Source organism: Crocuta crocuta, unplaced genomic scaffold (assembly GCF_008692635.1).
Source record: "Crocuta crocuta isolate KB4526 unplaced genomic scaffold, BGI_CrCroc_1.0 scaffold199, whole genome shotgun sequence".
In the NCBI taxonomy this organism is placed as follows: domain Eukaryota; kingdom Metazoa; phylum Chordata; class Mammalia; order Carnivora; family Hyaenidae; genus Crocuta; species Crocuta crocuta.
Window position 1 is genome coordinate 4,175,446 of NW_027533339.1, and position 4,898 is coordinate 4,180,343.

Here is a 4,898-nt window from a genome sequence, read left to right on the forward strand (position 1 = left end):
CTCTCACCACTGTTGTTTAACATAGTGCTGGAAGTCCTAGCATCAGCCATCAGACAACAAAAGGAAATCAAATATATCAGAATTGGCAAGAGGAAGTCAAACTTTTACTCTTTTCAGATGACATGATACTCTACATCAAAAACCCGACAGACTCCACCAGAAGCCTACTAGAACTGATCCAAGAATTCAGCGAAGTTGCAGGGTACAAAATCAACGTACAGAAATCAGTTGCATTTTTATACACCAACAATGAAGCAACAGAAAGAGAAATCAAGAAACTGCTCCCATTCACAATTGCACAAAAAACCATAAAATACCTCGGAATAAACCTAACCAAGGATACAAGAGATCTGTATGATGAAAACTATAGAAAACTTATGAAGGAAATTGAAGAAGACACAAAGAAATGGAAAAACATTCCATGCTCATGGATAGGAAGAATAAATATAGTTAAGATGTCATTACTACTCAAAGCAATCTACCGATTCAATGCAATCCAAATCAAAATTGCACCAGCATACTTCTCAAAACTAGAACAAACTATCCAAAAATTTGTATGGAACCACAAAAGACCCCGAATAGCCAAAGTAATACTGAAAAATAAAACCAAAACGGAAGATATCACCATCCCAGACTTNTAAATGCTGAGAAACAAACTGAGGACTGAGGGAAGGGGGGGAGGGGGGAGATGGGCATGGAGGAGGGCACTTGTGGGGAAGAGCACTGGGTGTTATATGGAAACCAATTTGACAATAAACTATTTGTAAAAAAATAAGTAAATAAAACATTAAAAAAATTTTTTTGAAAAAAAAAAAAAAAGAATTCTACCTACAAGATCCCTTTTGCCTTTTAAGGTGACATTTTCAGGTTCCAGGAATTAGGACATGACATTTTGGGCAAGGGTATTATTTTTCTAAGATGTGGAAAAGAGTTTAGGAAACTAGTTTGTCCCAAGATTTTATGATGTTTCAGAGTGGCAATGTAAATTCTGACATGCTCAGGTACTGGATGGCTTGGTCGGTTAAGCATCTGACTTCAGCTTAGTTCATGGTCTCACAGTTCATGGGTTTGTGGCCCGTGTCGGGCTCTTTGCTGACAGCTCAGAGCCTGGAGCCTGCTTTGGATTCTGTGTCTCCCTTGTCTCCCTTTCCCTCTGCCCCTTCCCCACTCATGTTTTCTTTCTCTCTCAAAAATAAGATACCACTCTGAAAAGGAAGGCTTAACCTTTACCCTGACCCACTGAATCTTTATTTCTTACGTGGAATCTGGAAACCTGAATGTATCACTAAAAAAAGTCTAATCTGGCAAAAATTTCAAATAGCAAGAAGAAAACCTCAAGCAGTTCAAAAGTTTAGTTCAGAGAAGCACCCAGAAATTCAAATGATTACCCGACACTGGAAAAACTTGCTTGATATGAAACCAGAACTGTAAATCTCACAAGATTACATGATCTTATAAGAATTTCAAAACTTCCTGTTATTAATTGGCAATCCTATAAGAATAGCCTCCGTTAAACACACTGATAATAGGCTTCACAGCTTAATATTCAGTGGCCTATGTTTTGGGTAAATGTTCTTCAGGAAAAAAAAAAAAAGGAAACTTGTGGTTTTGTTCCATTTACTTTGGAGCCTCTGGTTAAATAACCTGCTTCTGCTGTGCTATGTCCTCCTATTATCTGTAAAGTGGAGGCAGCTGGAAAACTTCAGTCACAGAAACTATGTACAGTTTTATGCAATGTTGTCTTCATTTGTTAAGAGTACCAGTAACATTTAAACTATTACTCAAAGAGTACACATGGTATCTTGAATCATCTAGGACAAAATTCTAGTGGAAGCAAGACCTGCCTACATCAAACCATGCCCATCTGCCCTGGAGAGCTGCTTTATTTTTACCAGAGCCTGGGGCAAGACCAACATTGATGCATTGCCATGATTAACTCTAGATCACTTCTTGCTATCCAGATATATTTTCCCTTATCTCATTCTTATCTCTCCCCTCCACTGGACTGGGCACTCTGGTCGTTTCTTTGCTTAAACAGTCACATTTATTCCATTCTCTTGATGCATATTGTACACCTCCATCGTTACCTTCCTTTCTCTCTCTCTGGAATAATCAGAGTATATAGTTTCTTTGGGCAACATTATCTTCATTTCTTTCTCCTAGCCTCCTACCATATACTCCTCTTTCTTTCTCTGATTAAGCCTTTTAGTCTCCCTGCCTGGTCAATGTTCAGTTTCAATTTCTCCCCACCCCTGTCATTTCTCTCTTTGTATCTACTCTTCCATCAACACTGCCTCCACCCTGCTCTTTACTTGTAGCTGGGATTACTGGTTTTATGCTTTTAGACTGTCCTTTGTCATTTGCTGTTGTTGTTTTTTTTTTCTCCCCTTTCGGTTTACTTGTTTATTGGATTTGTCTGTGCATTGGCGTGCTTTAGTTCCCTGTGTGTTTGTCTGTCTGTTTTCCTTTTCAGGGCCACCTCAGGTAACAAGCCAAAATACTCATGGTGGAGAGTCCCAAATATCACTATGAGTAGGGAAATAAAATAACGAAAGGCACAACAAGAGAGACCAAGTGGCACCACTAAAAGGAAATTTCCTGAATGGTCAGGACTTGGACAGTCATGAGCCAACTTTAATATAGCAGAACTTGCAGATGCAGAGCACATAACAAGCTTTTAAAATTTACAAGAGACAGAAAGCTAGCCAAAATGATGAAACAGAGGAATTCTCCTCTAATGAAATTACAGAAAGAAATGACAGCTAAAGAATTGCTCAAAACAGATTTAAGCAACATAATTGAACAAGAATTTAGAACAATAGTCATAAAAATTAATCCCTGGGCTTGAAAAAGACATGGAAGACACCAGAGAAGCTATTGCTACAAAGATTATGGACCTTAAAAATAGTTGTGATGAATTAAAAAATGCTATATATGAGGTGTATAATAAAATGGAGGAAGCCACTTCACAGATTGAAGAGGCAGAGAGAATAGGTGAATTAGAAGACACACTGATAGAAAAAGAGGAAGCCGAGAAAAAGAGAGATCAATTGATCCAGGAGCACAAAAGGAGAATTCAAGAACTGAGTGATGGAATCAAATGAGCAATATCCATATCATAGGAATTCCAGAAGAGCAAGAGAGAAAAAGGGGCTGAATGAGTACTTGAACAAATTTTAGCCAAGAACTTCCCCAATCTGGGGAAAGAAACAGACACTGAAATCCAAGAGGTACAGAGAACTTCTCTCAGATGTAACTTGAATCGATCTTATGCATGACATATCATAGTGAAACTGGCAAAATATAAGGACAAAGAGAGAGTTTTGAAAGCACCTAGTAATATAAGGGCCCTAACATACAAAGGGAGACCTATCAGAGTAGTTGCAGACCTATCTACTGAAACTTGGCAGGCCAGAAAGGAATGGCAGGAAATCTTCAATGTGATGAACGAAAAAATATGTAGTCAAGAATCCTCTATCTAGCAAGCCTGCCATTCAGAACAGAAGGAAAGATAAAGGTTTTCCTAAATAAACAAAAATTGAAATAATTCATCACCACTAAAGCAGCCCTACAAGAAATCCTAAGGTTGATTCTATGAGGGAAATGTTGTGAGGAACACAAGTTACCAGGGACACCACCACAAGCATGAATCCTAGAGAGAACTCAATGACTCTAAACCCATAGTTTCCAATAATAATACTGAATGTAAATGGACTAAATGCTCCAATCAAAAGACATAAGGTATCAGAATGGATTTAAAAAAATCCATCCATTTGCTGTCTACAGAGACTCATTTTAGACCTGAGGACTCCTTCCGATTGAAAGTAAGGAGAAGGAGAAATATCTATCATGCTACTGGAAGAATGGAGTAGCCATACTTATATCAGACAAACTGGACTTTAAAGTAAAGGGAGTAACAAGGGATGAAGAAGGGCATTCTATAATAATTACAGAGTCCATCCATCAGGAAGAGCCAGCAATTATAAATGTCTACGAACTGAATATGGGAGCACCCAAATACTTAAAACAATTAATCACAAAGAGAAATAATCTTATTGATAAGAATATGCTAATAGCAGGGGACTTTAATACTCCACTTACAGCAAAGGATAGATCAACCATACAGAACATCACTAAAGCAACAATGGACCTGAGCCACACATTGGGCCAGATGGATTTGGCAGATATACTTAGAACTCTACATCCTAAGGCTATGGAATTCACTTTCTTCTCAAGTGAGCATGGCACATTATCCAAGCTAGATCACATACTGGGTCATAAAACAGCCCTCAATAAATATAAAAGAATTGAAATCATAACATGTACACTTTCTAAACTTGGATTCTTTACTGTCATTGCATTATCCTCCACATAAAGTCTAAACTCAATGACATTATATAGAAAGTACCATAATATCAAGTTTTCTTGTAAGTTCTTTAATTTCATTTTCTTTTTTATTTTATTTTATTTTTTAAATTTTGTTTTAATGTTTTTTTAAATTTATTTCTAGGAGAGAGAGAGAGACAGCATGAGCAGGGGAGGGTCAGAGAGAGAGGGAGTCACAGACTGAAACAGGCTTCAGGCTCCGAGCTGGCAGTCAGCACAGAGCCCGAAGCGGGGCTCGAACCCATGAACCGCGAGAGCATGACCCAAGCGAAAGTTGGACGCTTAACTGACTAAGCCACCCATGCGCCCCTTTAACTTCATTTTCTATGCACATTTAATTCTAGCCATTTTAAATTTATTATTTAAAAATTAATCCACAAATTTGCAATCTACATCTCAAATCTGACCTATTACATATACTATTATTTTTATCTAAAATGACTTGACCTTCCACTTCACCTGATTAACTCCTACTTGTTCTTCATATCCTACTTCAGAATCACCTAATCTAG